This window comes from Varroa jacobsoni, unplaced genomic scaffold, assembly GCF_002532875.2.
Source record: "Varroa jacobsoni isolate VJ856 unplaced genomic scaffold, vjacob_1.0 scaffold_759, whole genome shotgun sequence".
NCBI lineage: Eukaryota > Metazoa > Arthropoda > Arachnida > Mesostigmata > Varroidae > Varroa > Varroa jacobsoni.
In genome coordinates, this window is record NW_019213661.1 from 850013 (window position 1) to 872504 (window position 22492).

The 22492-nt window shown below is 37.2% G+C and overlaps 1 long non-coding RNA gene across 19 annotated transcripts in view; it reads left to right on the plus strand.

The window, feature by feature from the left end:
- Positions 1–22492, plus strand: part of LOC111263381 (uncharacterized) — a 118081-nt gene that overhangs the window by 46807 nt on the left and 48782 nt on the right. For 9 of the 19 annotated variants that reach the window (XR_002682187.2, XR_015312272.1, XR_015312271.1 and 6 more), the window contains 2 exons: positions 8302–8392; positions 8698–10395. This is a non-coding gene — a long non-coding RNA (uncharacterized LOC111263381). Of the gene's footprint in view, positions 1–1512; positions 7875–8301; positions 8393–8697; positions 10396–17039; positions 17456–22492 lie in introns of those variants that run through there. The other 10 variants (XR_015312261.1, XR_015312262.1, XR_015312264.1 and 7 more) reach the window with 7 other exon arrangements.

The following is a 22492-nucleotide window of genomic DNA, read 5'->3' on the forward strand; positions in this document are numbered from 1 at the left end:
GCGTGAGGAGCGTTTTATTTGTACTTTGAAGATGTGGGTAGAAAGTAGTTGAAGCGGTGCTGTTTGCACCATCGCTATAGTGTGAGGCATTGAAAGCAATCTTTTCCTTTAATTATTGTATCATTGCGTTAAGGACTTCGTGTCTCGTAGAGTAAGGCGTCAGTTTTCAAGCACATTTTTACCGATTTATATTTATGTGAATCAAATTAGCTTTCAAGTGCTACTTACATGTACAGTATCTACAATATCGTGTATGCTTCTACCGTTTATTAGGTGGTAATAGAACATCGTGTGGTATGATCAAAGAAAAAATGTTAGCTAGTTAACAGAAAACATGGATTAGTTGGAAATCCTCAAAACCTGCGGTACAACAGTTAGACACTTAAAAGACTAAGCGATTTTCACGGCTCTTTAATAACATAAAGTTTCCAATAGCGATCAGAAAATATGATACGTTTAGTATCATATTTTCCGCTTGCTAGTATTAAAGTTAAATCCGTAAGGCAATTTAAGAACTTAAAACATCTTGTTCTCCTATTGCTAATACTAACTTCCGCAGGAGGAGATCTTATAGAGCGTCATACTAGGACTCACAATATACATCCAGTGTATATAAGAAAACCTCCTTTTACACCAGGCGTAGGATGTATAAAAATAAATTTAACACTTTCTCTTCTGACGTGAAAACAGGCTTCCCTGTAAGAAGCAGAAAAAATCTCTGGTATATTCGGCGCATACAAATTTAAACCGCAGTAGATGTTTGAAGTAGGATGGCAAGAGGTACCATCGATTTTTTTTATTGTGTTAGCACTTGAATACCAAGTCCAGGAAGTCGATGGTTGAAGTCGCTGCCAATGTGCACCTGTGGACAACATAAATCAGTATAGCAAAGTTGGATTATTTCTAATTTGAGCTCTGAGTGTTAGCTTTCTATATCTCTATATAGTCACTGGGGAAATTTTACTACCGTATTAGGACTTATGAGAAAAAAACTCGATCTCACTGGCAATATTTTTGTATAGTCGTTTCAATTATGATTTGATGTTGCACTAATTGATCTTGCTCCTTGGAAAATGTGCAGTTGTACACCCGCAACAAATCGAGAAAGGGCGTAAGTTATGTTCAAAAAGGTTTAAATTTTTGTTACGAATAAAAACCTTAAAGTTCTAAAGTTAATAACAAAAGACACCGTACGGATTGATAGTAAGCTCAACTCGGTACTTCAAAGGCCTTTTATTTGATCATAACGACAGGTTTCTACCAATACGTAGCCATATTGTTACTCTATTTAATCTGTCTTGTTCAGTGTTTGATCATGCCTATCTTTCGCTATATATTATGTTTTCCATTATGTTATATTATTTTAGTATAAAATTCTTATCAAGTTCTTAAGTTATTTTTATATTATTATAATTTGAAAAAATAACATTTTTAGGTTTGTTTGACACAGAAGCTCCTTAAGTGTTTGTTGCATCCTGCTAATTATTGTTTTTGCTATACCTCGCGTCACTCAAAGACAAAAACTATCCTAATTGCCTCATAAAGTCACGCGATTGACGAGTTGTTCTTAATGAGCATTCTTCCTCTCTTTCTAGTTGTTATCTAATTCACAAAAATTAGAAGGTTTGGCTTATAATTGCAACTAGTAAGGGCTAGATGGCCGATAATCTGTGTAGAATACCCCACTACGAGCTGCTAGTGCGAAATTTTTAGCTGTCGAGGTTCTTTTTAATAGCGTTGGAAACGTGCTGAAAAAGTCAAGGTGCTCACTTCAGTCTAACTTAGCTTCAAAATCGAAAGCACTTTTTGACCCGAACGGCTGAGGTTGCTGATTTGGAGAACAGTTCGATTCGGGATCTGTTAGGGGCGGAACCGGAATCCAGGAACACCCGGTGCCGGCACCGGAACGTTTCTCGGAAAAGGTGGGCATAGACTTTATCGAACCTTTAAAAGCCTTTCCACGTCCTGATGATCGTTGACTATTGCATGCGTTTCGTTCTGCTCTTAACGGTCCCAAGAGGAATCTCGGGACCTGTGGTCCGCACATTAAAAGCCGCTTAATTCAGGTTTTTCGGGATCTTTGGTGCTTTATATCGTGGGAGGTAGCGAACTATCTCCTAAAGAATCACATTGGACAGCTGTAGGGTACTTCCGGTGCAACGGCTGAGCGGAGCGTGTGGTCCGGCTGATTACTGATAGACTTAGTTTTGTCGTTATAAGGGGACACGTCTTTCGATTTCTTGACTGTTATTCCGGGTGGAATTTTTTTTACATTCAACCACAAGGAAGAGCTTGGGAAAAGCGCCGTTCAAACTACTTTTTGGTTATCGGAACCATCCCACTGCAGAGATGCCCAAGGACGTGTTGCCGGGGAGCTGCGCGGCGCATGTGCTGTCAATTCCGGACTCGGCAAAGACAAATTAATACTTTTGAACAGAAAAGTATGCAGCAATTTTAAGACAGTGCGCAGGTGCCGATGAAAACGAAAAAGCTGATTGTCTATGAAGTTGTGCTTGCGCTACCATAGCCCCTTCTTTACCATGAACCGAGTTACTCCACACAGCCGAGGTTGACATCTGACGGCAAATGATAGAAATATAGGGCCTTATATCAGACATTGCGCGTTGGCAACCCAACAATCTTCTCAACGTTATTTACAGTACTTCAATCAATTCAGTTTTAAATGCATGACTTAACTTGTCCTTCTGGCATTATAATGATAACTTTGGAAATTTCTAATACGCTTCGTGGTCCTGGAGGTCGTCTGGGGTAGCTTTGGGGTTAGGGCGGGCCAATTCCCAAACACAAACTAATCACAATAGAAAACTTCAAAATTCTGATGTCGTTTTTTCCAATTATGAATTTTCACATACAAAGTAATTTTTGAAAAAAAAAATTGGCAGGTACCTGTTAGTTAAATAATAGGTGATTGTATTAGAAATGCTTTGATTGTGAAAATGAGAACATGCGCATCTAAAAAAAACTCTTCTTTTTTCCTTTCATATCTATTTCAAACAGTCAGTGAAAAAACTTGGTAGTAATAAATCAAATGATGAAGAATAGTTTTGTATCAAAACTACTTTAAGACCCTCCATTATGGTAGGAATCTGGGAGTACTGAGTGTTTCGGCCGACAGGGACCACTTAAATGCGAGGGAATCTCATTTTCAAATTCATAAAAGTCAAACGCTGCAGAAGAGACTTCGTATTCTATTGCTATATCGGCTAATGCCAATAGTTGGCCAATGCGCCCAACCTAAGCTAAAAGAATGATACCGAAAGCTCTAATTTAGTACAGCAAAATCGAAATTTGCTGTACCAATTGGCCATTGGTAAATAAGGTTGCGATAATAAGGTAGGAATACCCAATATCTTGCAAAACATGTACCGCTTTCTTTCGGAATCAAGCATACGTTATAGTTAGCAGTTGCCATTTCAAGCACTTGTTTAGGTATCAGCAGATAATTTAGTTACTAAATTGACAATTTTTTGAGTTTTGCCAAGACACTCAATAGCGTTGAAAAAATATTTCAACTAAAATTTACTTTAACATTTCGCTAGTTTCAGTGGTGTATGGGTAAATAAACAGCGAAAACTCAGCTTTATGCGAATATTTGACGGTCTCTGACCATGATACAAATTTTTAAAGCAAACATTTTGGTGAAACTACTTGTAATTTTCAACTAGATAATGTTAATTGTAATCAACTTATTTTAGATAAATACTGCGTTAAAGGAGCAGACACTTTTTTGCTCACTCAATTACGTATTTCTCCCGGTAATATCTGCCAAGGTTTATTTATAAATTTAAACCTAAAGTGAATCCCATGGTCTTATTGGGAACAATGCGATACTTATGTGTACTGCTTCATTAAGAATGGTTGGGAGTTTTGAAACGCCCTATATATGCACTATCTATTGGCAATTTTTCTGGCTTATCTTGGGGCTATACTTTTCACTTACGATTATCACAGGAACCCTTCCCGACCCTCAACCCATCTCTACAAATGCGTATCAATAGAGGCTTTTTAATATATTCAGTCGACGGAGCTTAACAAATTATCTGCTTTTAATCTCTAGAGAGCTCATTTCAAATAATTTCATCTTCTGGACATAACCAACGCACTTGCAAGTATTTAGATATTACATTCATATTCAACACTTAGATCAGCATTAAACAGCGCTTAGTTCATTTTTGTGCTGAAGAGAAATACAAAATGACCCTTTCCATTTAATCTTCACACAATACTACATTTCCATATATGCGCTTTTGTTATATTGATTTAAATGTAATATTGACAAACGTAGGCGCAATAATCTAAAGCTAAGGTTAACTATATTAGCAAGAATTTTGCTAGGAAAATCTGATACAACCTTTTTTGGAGAAAACATAATTATTATTCTTTGTAAGTTGCCTCGGTTACAATTAAACTATGACTCATTTTAAAAGCGTAAATTACAGGTAGCACTCAAAAATAGTTCGCTTCGTGCGACAGTGGGTTTTCAAAAATATAAACCTGACATGATTCAGTGTTCAATCGAAGTGTTAATGAAAAAAGACTCGATTTTTCCATGATAACAGGTTCTTGACAGTATTGTGTAGTACAGTAGTAAATTGGATGGATTTTTAATACTAAAGGAATTGGAATATTTGGTTGATCCATTTGCCCTACCCATTGTCTCAAAGAGTGCATATTGCGCTGAAGAAAAATATTGTTTAAAACTGCAATAACATGTACTATGTCAATAGTAAAATAATCTCTTAATTTATTGATTATTCTTTGATAACGTAGTCATACTACCTCAAGATAGTCGTCACACATCTCGGTCAACTATCGAAAAGGTTTTGAGTTAAAGTCAACTCAATTCACTGAAGTTGGTACTTTTCCTATAGAAGATGCGGAAGAATAGTAAAACCGCAGAACAGGAACTAGGCCAGTTAGTGGTCAAGTGTGCTGTTGACGAGTCGTATCATCTTCATTTTGTAACAAAATGGAACCAAGTCGCCTTTACATACTTAAACATCTCATTGTGCGTTTGTCGCCGTCCGTCACACTATAGCCCAAACTCTGTTTTTTTATGTGAAATGGTTGAAAAGGTCGTTTCAAGACCTAAAATTTTAAATTGAAAGTATTGCTTCTTCCATATTTCGCAACTTAAATCTACATCAATACTAATATTTTTTTCACTTATAAGACCTGAAAATGCTTTTTTTGGTACTCGAGCCATAAGGCATTTCTTCAGATTGCACCCTCACAACACAAAACTACTCTACAATTACGCCCCATTTGAATCTTAATTATTGTCACCATTGTACAACATACAATAAGCATCAAAAGGTATCGTCTCATAGTATTTTCAACACTACAAGCAAATACTCTTAGACGCTTAAAACATTATATTTATCGATTCGTGTTGCTCTACCTAATCGAAATAGTTAAGATATCAAGCAAAGTGACACCTTTAAGGAAATAACAACCAACAATGCTGTATTTCAATCTCTAGGAAAATTTCTCATGTTACGTTAGAGACAGAATAAGCGTAGGAAAGTTTTAATGAGACCGATACTTTTATACGATCAAGACTATTGTTTATCGGCTATTATCTAGAATAGCGGCATGGTCTCTGAGCGTTCATTAATTTATACTATAATCTGCCTTATAGATATCTTTCTTTGTACAAGACATCCTACGAAAATTTAACCTGTACAAACAAAACCTTTTACCATTTAGTAGCAACTATAACAGGCTTACGGTTTCAGTGAAGATACCAAATAAATAAACTGGTATTATTCGCACGCAAAGACAATGCAGTTAATGATTACTAAACTGTTATTATATGTTTATTGCCACTCAATTATAGCTTCTGACAATGCTGACCATTCATATTTGTATCAATATTCATAAATAGCTCGTGCATTGTGCAAAGTTTCTTTTTATTGTTGTTTTCTTTACATATATAACCATCAATAAGAGTTTATTATGGCGCTAGTCTGAAGTAAACTAAGTGTGAATGTCGTGTGTATTACAGTTGAAGCTACTTTACCCGTAAGTAGTCTTCTGTCATCATCAAACGTTATTTTTCGTCATTCAGCTTCCTAAGGCGTATTCTATTCAGTCAAAAGACTTTATCTTATTCTATTCTTAGGGACACGTTGTGGTCTAGGTTCGAATTCGGGCTTAGGTAGACTTCCTTGCGTGCTGAGCGCCAGTCATTAGATAGGAAGCCCAACGGTGATACCGTGCGTAAAGCGCGGAATACAAAACTATTCTATGGCGTCCACAGGAATAGAGAAGCTAGCAATGAGCCTTAAAATGTTGTCTTCATGAAGTCAATATCCACCTCTGGCATACGATAGACCCTTTTTTAGACCACAGAGTAAATTTTTCTAAGGAAAATGACTATTAGCGTACCAAATCTATGAATATAACGGGCTAGCTTGTAAAATCGTTTCTCTTTATTTCGTTTGATTTTGTTCAACTCTTGATCTTCAGTTACTTCTTCAAAGTTGGAATTCATCCGCTAACAATATCTATAAATATATTAGTCAAATTAACCAACAGCAATTTCTGGTTGAACGTACATAATTTCCGTCTAACTCAAACTAACACAACTAAAATCGCGGTATCATCTAAAATACTGAAGTTCACTGTTTCTAGCACACAAATGAAGGATGATATCGAATAATAATAACTGTTCTTGGGTGCCCTAATTGCACAAAGTTGACCTTTTTCCTCAAATACGTGTGTGATTTTTTGAAAAATATGGTTCGGAAATGTTATATACTTTTATTGGAAGCAAAAAAAACTAGATGCATTTTAGTTAATAAATTTATCGGAAGAAATTAACAACAAAGCAAAAAATGCGAAGTGGGCAACCTTTTAAATTTTTCGGGTCGTACGTACAGATTCAATTAACAGTAGTGAAGACACCCATACAACGAAGTGAGAATCTATGTCGTAAAAGTGGTTTCATGTTACAAGGTGCATCTAGTATAAGTAATTTAGATAATACTGCAAAATATATAAGTCAAAAGGCCAATGGCGTGTGAAATAAATCTCGGAGTAATAGTTATGCATACTTAAAGACAAAGGGCTCAAATACACTCAGAATAAGACTGCTGTTTCCTAGGCTAGACAAATCGAGTATTTAGGATCCGAATCGATGCAGTACTTTTTCTTAAATAAACAAAAATAAAAAATTAATAAACATAAATAATCTAGGTAAATTTTTTACGCCCACATGTATTACAGTGACGTTTCTTTAGATCCACTAAGATGCTTAGTAAGATCTTTGGTTTGTGCATAACTTGTTTAACCGTAATCGATTTTTGGCCAATTTGGTGTTGCTATTTCTAATCTAAGAGCTAATAAACACTCTATCTGAAGAACGCTAAAGCATTCCGCAGCAGAACGTACTTCGACAGTTTAAGCATTGTTTTATAAACAGCAATACATTTCAAACATTTTTTTTCTCTGGCAGAATGTCCTTGGATTTGAAGCGATGTCTATAGTGCTTACTTTCTATTCTAAAACGACTTTGAAGAACTCAAAGTAGGTGACTTCGGCTGAAGATAGGGTATTAACGAACGAACCAAAAAGCGCATTAGTGAAATTTTATCCCTACTCGACGGTACTATATATAGATAAATCTAGCTCGATTTACCATCTGGCATGGCTCGATTACCCGTTGCTTGCTATGATAGCTTTTAAGGGTTTTAGCTGCGCAGAATAACTCGGATCGGATGAAAATAAAAGGACGACAACAACGATGCACCGTTTCCGTTACCTCGATGGATGTAGAAAACAATATCTGCTGTTAGCTCTCATTGACTGCACTGGCTGTGGCATCAACAACAAAAGTGGAACAGAAACGGGTGAATTTACTCAAGTCACTTGTCTCCGACCTCAACTCAGATTACGTTATTGTCTACTCGTAACTATGTTCAATCAATTTGGTGCTCGAACGGGTTCCGTAGGAGCTATTTAGCCTAATTTCTAAACCTCTTAATAAATAACAAAGAAAACATAACGATTATCGGTATTTAAATTGACGGATAGTCAAGTAATACCTTTTACACCTATGAATTTATATATGATATATATACACACGTGAATAATAAGTAGAGTATATCGCTGGATAAAAGTGGGGATAATATAGTTACTGAATTAAATTTACATTGTAACGTTACATAAAACCCACTGTAGTTAAATGATGACAAACACTTGTTTTTAACCTCGCTTTATGTTCGCATCATCTCTGTGATAGCAAAAGAAGTTAATCTAAAAAATATTTGTTTTCAGATTTTTCCGGTAATCACACAATTTCGAGAAAGGTAATCTTTCTGGAGTTGTTTTTTCCAAAAGGCCGCTCGTCACACGTATTGTATATTGCGTAAGTATGAAATTGTTACTTTTAAGTTACAATTCCAATTTTTTCACTACAAGATCTTACGCAAACTACCGCTTGACGCAAGAAATAAATGGGGTGGTTGTCCACCTGAACATGACCAACAAAGGTCGAAACACCTTGGTGAAAGAAGCGAGTCTGGCGGTTTACAAAAGGGTAAAATAGATTTAGCCTTTGCTCTATATCAAGATCATCTATGTTAGTTTAAGTATAAAGACGTACTGGAACAGAGGGTACAGCATTGAGCTGATAGCCATTAAACTATTTATGTCATTATTGCTCCTTTTCAGAAGGTACGGGCAGACTCTGAAAGGACCAATTACTGGATGAACTTTATAGAGCATTCCATTACAGACTTTATATTAAAAGACAGAAATTATATTAAAAGAAATCTTATTTTCATATCATATATCTTTAATTCATGAAGTATACGTTTTTAGCAGCTGATTCGCAGTGTATACCGATGAGACAGAGGAAAAAGCAAAGAAATAAGCGGAAAAAGCACCGTCTGCTTACGGTACATGCACGTTGTATTCTGAACAAACCATCAACGAAGCGCTCAAGAGATTACAGCATTGAGCTCAACTATTCTCAGTACTTACCTTTTGTATATTATATCACCTCGGATCTGAACCTTGAAGTATCATTAAGCCACCCAGAAGGAGGCCCACGGCATCACTAAGCCCATTTGGATTTTTCACCGAAACTATAAAGAGTCTTATACAACGCAAAGTGTCAGCCCCGATTAAAGGTATTACATGGCGTGGTATTTTCCTATTTTTATATATTATATATTATTTTATATTATATTTATATACTATATATTATTTTGACTATTCGATCTTTTGCATCAGTGAAATATAAATTTACGATATCTGTGCCTCTTATCGACGAAAAGGCCTACAAGACGTGTTGTTTGTTGCAATGGTCTCGGCCGTTACTGCTACCCGTATCTTATCACTATGGTTACGGCCGCTGTCGCTACCATGTAAACCTGCGAATTGGATCCGCACTAACATTAGCCTGACGCGGTGTACAAAGCTTGGTACCAACATAGCCATCTTGCTGGGAATAAGAGTCTGCGTTTTTACAACTTCTGAATTTGAACCAGCAAGGGAAACAAAGCAAACACACGCACAAATCAATTGGATAGGTCTTTGACGTCGAATATCGAAGGTTTGTCAACAATCGATAGAAAAAGAAATTGTCATATTGTTGGATTATCAAGGGATGCTGGCTATTCACAGGGCGTAATATAGCGTGCCCATAGTCAACCCTTTTACCAAAAATACCTGGAGAATAGACATTTGTTTCCAGGGGCGGACGATGTGTACGCTTAAATCAATGACTGGGTATTACATAATTTGTCTTAAATACGGTTAAGTTGTCAATCGTATGAAAAAGTATGGAATTTTATGTAAACGCCGTGAAGCGAAATACTTTTTAATTGCGAAGTGTACTAGTGCAAAGATCTAATGGGAAAATATTACACATACGACAAAGTAATACATCTTATCCACCTGGGAGTACAGTTTGCCCAATATGCAAGAAGTAGTCAGACGCACAGCAGCTGGCCTACACACAAGACACTTGCAAGCAGTGAGCAGAAGTGGTAGAAATCTTCAGGTTCTTTCAACGTATAATAGTAGAAGACCGACAACCGTGCTGCATTGGTGAGTGTCGTCAAAACGCAACTAGTTCCGATGCCATTCGATGACTGAAAAATGTGACATGCCTTCCAGCTTTACGGAACAATATACTCCAAAAAAAAAGATGAAATAAAACAGAATTAAGCGAAAGCCACTGGTCTATCTTAGTCAAAGCTTTCACTGAGAAATTCAGCAACCCTATACATAACACATATGAGAGGGTCCAAAATGCTTCATCCGGCCCCGTATTGAGAATAATTGTGAGGCTTCAAGCTTGTAAGGGTCGTGAACGTTAGAAAAGGTGAAATCAAGATGAAAAAATAAAGATTGTAAAAGTTATCTAGACTCATTATACTCGCACACGGGATTTGCGTATGAGAGTACTAGAAAAGTTAATCAATAATCAAAGATCCATGCAAACGGCGTAAGCAATTACCATTCTGTATCAGTTATTTCAAATTCGGGTTTTCTATAGCAGGATATATCATGTATATGATCATGCTATCTATATATGCTAGACGGACGTCATTGACGTCTTGGTTGTAGTGGTTCTAAATGGTTAAACCCCAGTTCTACTGACATTCGAAACCATATTCGAACGAATTATTACCATTAAATAAAATAAGTTATCTAAATTTAAAAACTAAACGGGAATGCATGCGTAGCAGATGGAGAGATCGAGTTTTTAGGCGAAGGAAATGGTGTTATTTTAGGAATGACACTACAGAAGTAGTATCGAACCAACTAGGCCTCGATGCGTGCAAATCGATGCACACGAGTCTATTGCCTTGATAATGGCTAGACTAAATATGTTTTCTTAATTCGTACTTTCAATGCCTGCCAAGCCAATTAGCTAATGAATCTGTCCGCTTGTCTTAGTCGCACGTGATACATAGGCACAATTGGCTTTCACATAGCTAAATCCCTTGGCCGAAAACTTGTATGCTTATGCGACACAAGAAATCGTGGCTTGTTTATATTTGATGAGGCAGCCTACAGTTCCGCCATAGCTTCTGAATCACGTAGAAATTAACGAAAGCACACGAGCTGAGTCCATCAAAGCAGAAACTAGGGGTAGTGAACTCCCGTGCACAAGGATCATAATGAACAATGCCGCGTCGTACAACTGTATCAATAATTTTAACAGAGTCTAAACGGGACATTTGATTGTTGGGCAAGATGGACTGTATATGTGAATGAAAATCAATAAGTCTAATCTAAAAGGCCGGGACGAGCCGAGTTTGAATGTTTTACTAAATTTATTATGAGAATAAACCTGGTTATAGAAATAAAGTTATTTCAACGGCGTAACAGTTCCATTCGTGCTTGGTTCAGGGCACGTAAGGTTTCATGAAATCGAAAAAAATTGCATAAATGAGTGTATGTCAAGTGTTTTAATAGTGATAGTTCAAAGAGCAATCTTGAAAACTGTCTTCTGGGGGTAGTGGCTAGTCCATAGTTCCAAGTATGGAGATCTATATAGCGGTGACTGAAGTGCTTAGTTCAAGAACGGGAAAGCTTCATATAGCGAGCATAAGGGCTAGGCCACGGCTTTGCAGCAGTCGCAATCGGAAGTCCTAATCGCCAGGTTTAATCCCTTATGCTCAACCTTGGCTCTTTAACCGTAACGGATGGTTTCGCTATTGCGGATGGAGCTGCCGAGTTCTTAGTTTTAAAACTTCCGAGTCCAAAAACGCGTCTACTTGACTGTCGTTGGTCACTGTTATCTCTTCTTGTAGACACACAATTGCACAACAAGGTGTTTCTACTATCCGTACTACACTACTGATGTATAGTCTCCAACATATCACTGTTCCCTTTAAACATTAATTGCGTACCGACCAAGTAGAATCTAGCCTCTCCGAACCTAGTTTCGCGAAATTGGTCCCTTCGTCTTTTCCTTACGTAGTAACGTACTAACATACTTCTCGTTTCAGTATCACTTTAGTAGTAGACCCTGCGGAACGTTGAAAGAGATAGGTATAACTGTGCCGGTCGCGCTCCAGGTGTTGTCCTTTCAGAATTCCACAATAATTAGTAGTCGCAAGATTTGCGTTCACGGATTAAACAATCAATCGATAAGCGGACCAACCGGGCAGTCCCGAGGCGTCGGGACTGGGCTTACATTTCCAAAGAGAAACGGTTACCCTATGGGAACGACATTCCATAGCGGGCCCATAGCTTTGGCCAATTATCAGTCCGTGCTACCGAAAAACGAAAGTCATCTCTATCAGTGTGCTTTTATTCCGCACTTTGACGATTTTGCCATCGTAAACAATGCTTCGAATGTACTTATTGCCATTTTGGTTACGTTTGGTTTCTTTTTATTTCATTTTTGGAGTTCTACAAAACTGAGCTTTAAATAGTCCAAGGCCGATATGTTAAGTGCCTAGTCTGTTTGAGCAGTGAAGAGAAAGTATACGATGTGGACATCGTTCTTCACAGCCAATTTGATTATATATAGCCCTGCATGAATTTCGTAGTTGTCTATGATTAGTAGGTATGCCATCGAATACCAAATAGCTACGAGGAAGTACTTAAAAAAAAACATTAGTTTTCTGGTCCATTTGAACGAAGGTGCAACTCCCGCTTCTAGCGGGTCACATCTTAAAATATATTAAAAGATATTTGAAGAAGTTGTATATATAGAAGATTTAAAATTCTTTAAGAAAGTTTGGACCACTTCTGTACTAAAGCTTGTAACACGACCGCAGACCATGTTTTCAGAATATACAAAAAAGTTGAGTGTGCCATGTTAAAAAAAAAGCCATCTTCTAATTAATTGCTATATTCTAGTCACATACGATACGTTCGTGTTCAGCTGTTTCGCGACTCACATACAATTGATCTTGCCTCCACTTTGACGGAACCTCATAACCCTTGAGTTTTGAGTAAGGTGTGCTGCTAATAAAATTCCGTAAGACTGATTAAATATATGACGAACAGACAGATGTTGAAGCAACCTTACTCCGTGTACCAGCAGCTGCAGCTTGAAATGTCGTTGCGACATCGTTTCATTGATCCTGAACAGTGTCAGATCCTTTCCTATTGGAAAGATCTTTATCTGGGGTAGCTGCAGTTGTTTCTAGCATAGACACAGTCGGGCTACTTCAGATTCTTCTTCTTGTCGAGTTACACCCTGTTTCTATGAATCTTTTTTTGTATGTAGTCTTTATTTTGAGTCTACTAGCAGAAAACGACTACAATACTATCAGTATATCTATAAAATGATTGCAGTACAGTAGTAAAAATGCATTAGTAGTCAGATTGAAACAACGAGGAGCCACGTGTTAGATAAATGTAGGAAGCAGTAATAGTGGAAAGTGCAAGACATAATAGTCGCTAAACAGGAGAAATAGCAAACAACAAGAAAACAAATCCTGAACTTTTCTTAAGAGCTAAGCAGGCCACTTCAAACAAGGTTATCCAGCAGAGGAACAACTGGCAAGCCCTATTCAAAAATAACAACAGCAACAATATTTACTTACGAGCTAGAAATCTAAAGCCTTGCTAAATTAAGTGGTAGCATCATTATGATTAGGGTTTAAAAATTATAAAGCCCGACGAACACGGCTTTCTACTTTCTTTTACCATCAAGAAAGAAGCAACATTTGATATATGGTACCAGCATGTTAAAGGCACACCCAACAACGCAGCTAATTTAGATCGTCAAATGAAACCAAGATTAATAGTTTTTAAACTAGACGCTATAACTTTTCAAATATTCACTGTTCATATTTCTCTATAAAAAACTATAAAAAATTTAGATACAACACTAAAATGTCTTCGGATAAATACCTTTATTTACGTGCCGATATAATTATCTCCATCATAGATGTAATGAACATATAAACTTGAGATTCAGTGATTTACCGCGCTAAGGAATCGCATATATGAGATGGGTCGAATGGAAAATAAAACTAGGCCCGTTGAAATTTCTTTGCTAGATTTGTAGCCTGGTCAAACCAAAACACGTTGAAGACGCAGACGCTTGCGCTAAACGTGTTGAGCAAAATCCCGGCATGACTTAAAGGTCTACACATTCTTTTGAAGTTCGGTTCTTAAAAATGCTTTATAAGACATAGGAAACTTTGTACTGTCTGAGGTCCGATGTAAACCTTCTCATAGTAAATAAATCAGAAAAGAAGAATGCTTTAGGTGTAATGGTCCCCGTGATAGCTTAGTGGGTAATACAGCAGCCTCCGAATCCTAGAGACACGTTGCGGTCTAGATTTGAACACGGGCATAGACAGACTTTTTTTCGCGCTAGGAGCTAGCCGTCTAATGGAATGCCTAAAGACGATACCAATGCAGAACTCAAAACATAGAGATACCATAAGCGGAGCTGACAGTTAGTTAAAAACATTTATATACAAATCTGAAGATAAAAAAGATATACAATTATGTATCGCCACCAGATGAGATCTGACCATTATGGGTAAACGAGCATAAAAAAGCCTTGGTTTTTCAAAATAAATCCACTTACCTTTATTTACATGCAGCAAATAGAAATGTCATAACATGCAGAAGAAGTTTCAACTTAAATTTTGTTCGAATAATACGGCATATAAAAGAGTTTTACTTAGCTAAGGAATTCATGAACATTCTAGAAGATACCTAGATGTACTAATATTTGGACACTTGTTACTTAAAAAGGTACAAAAAGAGTCAAGTGGTACAAAAAATAACTGGCATTAATTCTAGTGATTTTCGAACGTGGAATTTCATCAACTTGACGTTTTAGAATCATACTTACAAATTGGTATAGATAATTCAAACAAACATCTGATCACTAAAATAGTTTGAATTGATCATTTCAGCGTTTATTCTTTGGCGCAAGATACACCATTTTATTTAGTTATTTTTTGACAGATAATGGATCTCTTGCTGACGAGTATAAAAGTGCCCTGTCGCGTAAATAAATCTGATATTTAAATTTTGTTACCGATGAATCGGGATAGAGACCTGGTCCTGATAAAGAAATTTTTTTTAAAATGTAACGCCGAAGAGTGTCAACTAGATCAGATTACTTCTTGGTATTATTTCATATTATTTTTTTTTTCGGAATGTCCGCATGTGACGAGCGCCGACTGTTAAAATACTATTTCTTGTGAATCGACCAGCCTAAAAGTAATTTCACGCTAGTGGAACTGATATTAATGTCAGATCTACTACATACCCTCTATAACACACTTCTATCAATTATAACAGTTACAGATACGAGTGACTATGGTCTTGAAGTTTCAACCCATATCACTTCTCAGACAGATCTGAGCAAGCTGTTGCACATGCAAGTAAGGCCAAGATACAATATTACCCGACTGAAAAAGGCTTAAGAATTATCTTTGCAGTCACGCAAGTTCCACTGCTATCTAATCAGTCAAAAATGTATATTCCTAACAGATCATAAGCTACTACTGCTATTTTTTTTCTAATTCACGCTGCTAATCGTTGTAGAGGTAAGTTACTACTTTTGCCTACGGCTTCGAAGTGGAGACTTCGGTCAGGCTGACACCCTATCGAGGCCTGAAATAAGACAAACGGGACAGCGCCAAAAATATAATGATAGCAAATATAAGTAATGAAATTGACTAGGTACCGATCGCACATTCTCACGTTTATTTTGCAACCTTGGAAAAGGTACGTGACTCAACTAAAGACGATAAGTTGATACAAATAGCTATAAAATACCTCTGGCCAGACCATATCAGATTCTTTAGCAGTATAGGGTAGGCCTTCAGAAATAAGTGTAATTAGAAACTGTCTTTCTGTTTCGAACTGAATTTTAAAACGAAAAATACTTAATTTCCACGCTTTAGAAAAACTTTTTTTTAAGGACACCCAGATATCGAAAGAATCAAACGATTTGTACTCATAGAAAGTGTAGAAAGATAGTATTTGTCATGCGGTGAAACAGCGAAGAATTCTATATCAGGAGAGCTAAGAAGTTAGTTTAGATTTAAGAAGCCATGGAGCCGTACACATATGGATTTTGTCGGCTCACTTAACGGAATCCTGTATTTTTTCGCAATGGATACGTTTTCTAAATATCCCTAGGTGATTTCCCTTTGAACAGTAACAGCAGCATTGACTATAAGAAAACAACTGTTTTTGCAAGCTATGGAAACCGAAATATATTTGTTTCCTATAATAACACTCAGTTCATATCAAGTATCTTAAAACTTAGGGGGAAATTTACCATGTACATACAGCCCCATTGCATTCTCAACGCAACGGCCAAGTTCCGTACTTTGTTGATACTAAGGTATTGGTGAAACTTAGTAAGCCAGGTTTACATTACGATTTACATTATAGACTAACAGACCCTCTAAAAGGTGTCGTCTAGGCAGTGCGTCCTTAACAGTGGAACGATAAATAGGATACCTCTACAGATAACGGGAACACTTAGGCCATTGATCGTCACGTTCTCCTTTGTATTGGGTTGGCCTCAAAGGCTAAGAATATGTTTTTCATGATCTGCCAACTTTGAGACTTGCCTTTTTATGTGGTTGGTAAAAATGAATACTACCAAGGGCGGTGTTGACGAAATTGATCTAGTCATAGCGTATAACTTATTAAAATCCTTGATCTAAAAGAATCCGGAATTTTTGGACTCTTGCTGCTATTCACTAAAACGAACCCTGTTTTTAAAACAATGCGGAGATTCGTGGTCTGCTTTGTCAGTGATAGATTTTAATTTTTTGGGCATAAAATCAGTTTTCTTTTTTAACACCTTTGGATTCAGCAAGAGGAGTAAGCTCGGTTCCCTTATCACTAGCATGTTTTTTTTACGAAAAACATAGGTGATTTAGCCTATTTGATCTGGCGTCAAGATGCCTCTGTGCTGATATTTGTCATGCATGCTATCGTTAGAGTCATATAGGGGCTGTAATTGTGGGTTGTCTTTGGGCTCTCAACGTTTCTTTTTAAAAAGTTTTGCATATTTTTAAATCATATTCTTAGCCATAAGTTTATTGTTCCAGAATTGCTTGGTAAGGCCCATCGAAGCTCTTCTCAAGCTTCATGGATACGACTTAGAAGTAAAAATAAAGGTAAAAAAAGGTAAAGAAAGCGAGTCATAAGGTCCTATAAGCATTACCTCAAAGAATTACGAGTGTTGTCGCGCTTTGAGTGACAGTTACTCAACATTAATTTGGACAGAGACCCAATTTGACCAGAATTGATGCTTCGGTACCTAAGAATAAAGCCTGATTGACGCTTACATGGAACCCTACACGTGAAGCAAGCGGTGAAGAAGGCATTACACAGAGCCGAAGAAGGTCTAGAGCCAGGAATGGGGAAGTTACGTGCCTCAGTGACGGATTCGGAAGTTCTCCATGCAGCTCCCGTTTAAACAGAAACGACGAAATCAAACGAAAATAAAATCCATTTAAAAGAACCACAACACGTGCTCGTTCTCCAAATAAGTAGAGCATTCCGAATTACCCTGACCGCAAACGCCACGCTCATGAGCATAACAATATCATGAGATACCATGATCGAGAAACAGGAAGAAATGTATAGAGATTAGGTTCTACCTGTATAGATATTTCGATGTAGTTGTAGAAGTACATCAATTGCCAGGCTAGAAAACGAGATGTCGTCCGTTAGTTAGATAACTGTAGATAAAAATAATTGCGCCAAGGACGTCTGTAAGATGTTAAGAGGTATGATATGGAAAGTATGCATTTTTAATGTTTCAAGAATGATAAATAATGACCCAATACATCAAATTAAACGTTGATAGCATCCTTATTAGCAGACAACCACAAAAATGTGATATTTTAACTCAGTATGACACGCATGTGCCTACTACGTCTGCTGTACTTCAAGGCAACGTAGTTCTTTTAAATTCTCTGTAGAGTTAACAATCGATGACATTTTATTTCATATGAACCCGTATTAGTAGTGCTATACAAAAGAGGCTTACATAGTCCTAGATAAATAGGTTTTGGTTATTTATTCGAAGTTCTTTCATATTTTTCAAAGGATACTATTCACATGTTGTAACGAGTTCTATGAACGACACTTGAAAGACATCACTGAGGATTATCGGTATAAATTTGTAGAATAATAATGCAGTTATTATAACATGCGCTATGCATGTTTGTTTGATAATTGTGTGCACTGACGGAAAATACCGATGTGGAACTAATCATGTCTTCATCGGTACGGCATCGTTATCATTGTCATAGCCAGTTGTCGTTCGACTTTGAGACTGTTGGGGGGAGCGTACGTGTGTGCGAAATTAGAAACAGCAGACAAGTCCGATATACATGGTAGCAGTGTCGTAAATGAGTCCCATACTCAACTAGCGGTGGTTTTCTTTTTGGGATTAGTTATATCACTAGGCTAAATAAGCTTTGCATAAGCACACAGCTTGACTGTCAATATCTATATATACATGACATGAACAAATTTAATAGACCTTAATACTTCGCTGGGAGAATCCATTCATAATCTGGGATAGCCCGTCAAAGTCTTACGAGGCGGTGGTCGTTTTACCCTTCATATTACTCTTCATAACATTACAGATCATTTTGATCTGTAATGTTATGAAGAGTAATGTAAACTTGATTTACCAACACAAATATTCACAGAAGCTCCTTATATTATCAGATATACAATCGTACTGATGTGTATACACATATGCGAATCACGTGCATGCGCATCTCATGGTATGCTGTGAGGGGGGGGGGGGTCAACTGATATAAACCTTTGGCACGCTTTAGATATAATATTGTTGAATTTTGTCATTTATCTTTAATACGTATTCATATCAACTTAATTCTTTCCACAGGATTGTGGAGTTTCATTCATTGCCTTTGTTTTTCTAAATACATACCTATTTTAATTAACTCTTCTTTTTTAAATAGACTACAGAATAGTAGGCTTACGGTCAGTTGGGAAAGTATGCCTTTATTTGGAAAAACAAGTTTTGATGCGAAAATGTAAGCATATGAAAAAAGGATCCGCAAAACATTGCGATGGTGACGAGTATGCTAACTGTTGAGTATGTGTTATTTTCTATGGCGTAGTCATAGCACTGACTACTTAAGCCACTTCCATACCTTGTTACCTCGTTGATAGATCCGGCCAAGCTTTTTCACACTATTCCAAAATAGAAAATCAACACAATTTATGTTTATTCGCCCTTACTGGTAGTACTCAAACAGCTTATGTGCAAGTTGACGGTACAATATCATAAGATCAAAGCCACAAACAGAACGTTTTACGTCATAATTACGTCATAAATTATATTAGTCCGGGTAAACTTATAAAACTTTAGAATAATTTGTCAGATGTCTTAAAAATTATACGTAAGGGAAACGTACTACACAGAATCTATAACAATTTTCTCTGTACCTGGAGCACCTATACGAATCGTCAGGCTCGTGGAAGCTGTGTTTCTTGCAAAGTCTATGGTAGAACCCATGCACCGCAAAGCGATTCACCGCATGTCGGTTTAGTCGGTTCGCCCCTTTTCATTCTATTATATATAGCTATTCCTTACTGCACTTAAAAAAAATCACTGTCGATTTCGCGAGTTTTTATTCCCAGTTGTTAAGGTTGATCACAAAGGTTTCTGTGACAGAGGCAACTTCGTTAAGAGATTACGGGTCGTTGTGTGTAACCCCGGCTTCTTTGAAAAAGGAAGGTCTTGATGTAATTTAATCGAGGTTTTCCTCTGTGAAGTTTTCCTGAATGACACGTATCTTATACGTTGCGATCGGAGTCACCTTGTGGCCGAACAGGCTGATAGAAGTTCAGCCAGCCAGGCTAGTAGGTCTCTAAGTTGGCCGAAAGTGCCTTCCTGCGACTCTCAGAAAAAACGTGAGGTGCAACTCTGACGTTGACAAAGATCAGCAACCTCAAATACGGGAATCAACTACCATAAGCAAGAGGTGATCCGGAGAGGTACAAAATGTCAGTGACATTGACCTCACTTTTTTACTATTCATCGCCTTACTTATACCATATACTGTGTAGTTGCCGCGTGGAGCTGGGCTAGGGTTTACAGTACCTAAAATCTTTTCGATCCGCATATCAGTAACTCATCTGAATACAGAACAGCCTCAGTTAGCTTTTGTGGCCCTTTTGTTTGATTAGGGAAAGTCAGCAAAATAAAGAATAGGAATTGGCTTAAACTGTCCCTCAGAACCAGGACAGTTGCCTATCTGAAAGACAACAGTTCAGTCACTCCGTCATCGAGCGTTATTTTATTGTCTTGTCTAATTGAGCACGTTCATAAAGGCTCCAACTTCGGTCCATATGAGCATAACCTTCACTCTGGACTCAAAATTGAAGATCGCCTTAAAATCAATGAACACTGCATACAGCAGATTGTGCGGTTTGCCATTCTCTCTTGATATCGACTGTCAAGATTCTGTATGCTGTTTCTCTGGAACGTTGTCTTCGATACCCATGTTACTCCGTTGAAGTGGAAGGAACGCTTTTTAAGTACGTATTTAGTCTTTCAGTGCGGAGGTCGAAGAGCGGCTTTCTTTTTGCGAATACTTGCCATGATTTAGGTTTCGCCTTTCATCTAGAAATCCACTATATTACATCTTTCCACTGGCTTGCAGGTGTACAAGTACATAAACATTAAATAGTCCCTTTCAGCACGATATCAGAAAAATGAAACACTTCAGATCCTGCCTTGACCTCGCTTTCTGCGCAAATTTTTAAGACTCTGCAATAGTTCCCGCTACAAATTCTTATTGAATAGTATCGCGTTGAGATTGTCTCTTACCATGTCAGGGTAGAAAAAAGACACCATATCCGCAAATGTATCCAAAAAATGACTCATTAGGAACAAAGAGCTGATTGGGCGCGTCGTCTGATTGTCACTTCTGCTGTATAAGAAACGAAAGTAAATTTATCAAATCGAAGTCTGGTTATTGCAAAGACCACTCAAACTCAGGGTATATATGAGAAAGATCCACCCACACTGTCAGATATCAGAGCGTATTGCTCTGGAGTCAGCGTTATCCGGGTATTCATAGAGCTTAGCATCTCTTATTTTCAGTATAGTTCTATAGTTGCTTTTAACTTTTTATAAAAAAGTTAAAAGAAGTAAATTTTACTCAAACAGACCATGTTAAGAGGCCAATAATAAGAAAGAACCCCTGCATCATTTGCATCCTACCATTTGCCCTACACCATACCAAAACATAGCAAGTGGTATGAAGCCATCGTTGTGAGCCAATTTTTATTATTTATATATTCTTTTTGGATATAAACAACCATTAACGTATCGATTTCCATTTTTACTTCAACTACGGGCTTTCTCCAAAAATATAGCACTTATTTTTGTCTCAGTTTTTTTTGTACATATATATAATATGTTCCGCGAGTAATAGCTTTATTTTGTGAATCTGTTTTTGTGTTAAATAGACACTGTTTAGCCTCGAGAGTGCACTTTCCATGTCCGAATATTAACGTACTTGCCGGCAGATTGTGGTCGCTTTTTATATGAGCACGAAACTTAGTAGGCCATTTGCATGCTACGCACAGGGGTACCAGCTTTTGTCAATACGGAGTTTCCCAAAATGTTTTTAAACATGCACAGGCGCAACGAGTTTGGCGAAACCGCGTTCGACTACTACATATGGTTCGTATTATTGTTCCTGTGAATTTTCCATTTATACTCAATAATAATGTAGATTTTTATTCCTGCACTCAAATAAACCCGCTGAACTACCCACAAAAAATATATCAACGCGAAGAATACGGTTTGCCGAGGGACCTTGTTGTTTAACGTTAGGACAATGCTGTGAATAGTGACGGATAACGTGAAATGATAGGTACAAGAACGTAGCGGACAATTTCTAGATAAATAACAAGATCACGATTTTATTATAACTTCATTAAGATAACAGGAGATGAATGTAACGATGAGAAATATCCGTAGAATTGGGACCTGATTCAGGAAAGACGAAAAAACCAGTAATCTCACTTGTCAAAAAATTAACGACAGAGTAATTGGAATAGAGTTTGGCATTGCGGATAACCTCATGCTAAGAAGTTTGATAGGCGCACAACAACCATAGCTGCTAAAGACATAATGCAAATGTGGAAGATTAAAATACATTTTCGTAACTATTCTGTAAGGAAAACATCTAGACATTAAACAGAGAGCTTTAAGGGAGAATAATATCGATTCCTAGCAAGATCTCACGTATCACTCATACAACACTTCGAATTGCCAAAAATAAAAATATTTCATTTAATAATATTCAAGGATGAGTTACACATACCCAGGTAACTAAATTATTTGAATATGCCGGGAAAATACGATGAGCCTTCTTTTCTTACATAGGTTAAAGTTAAATCGGACCATATTAATATTTTGGCTATGTAATTCGAACTGAACGAGCTAAAAAATCGCTACCGAAAACCGAATTCGGTAAGGATTTTTAGACCAATAGTGTGC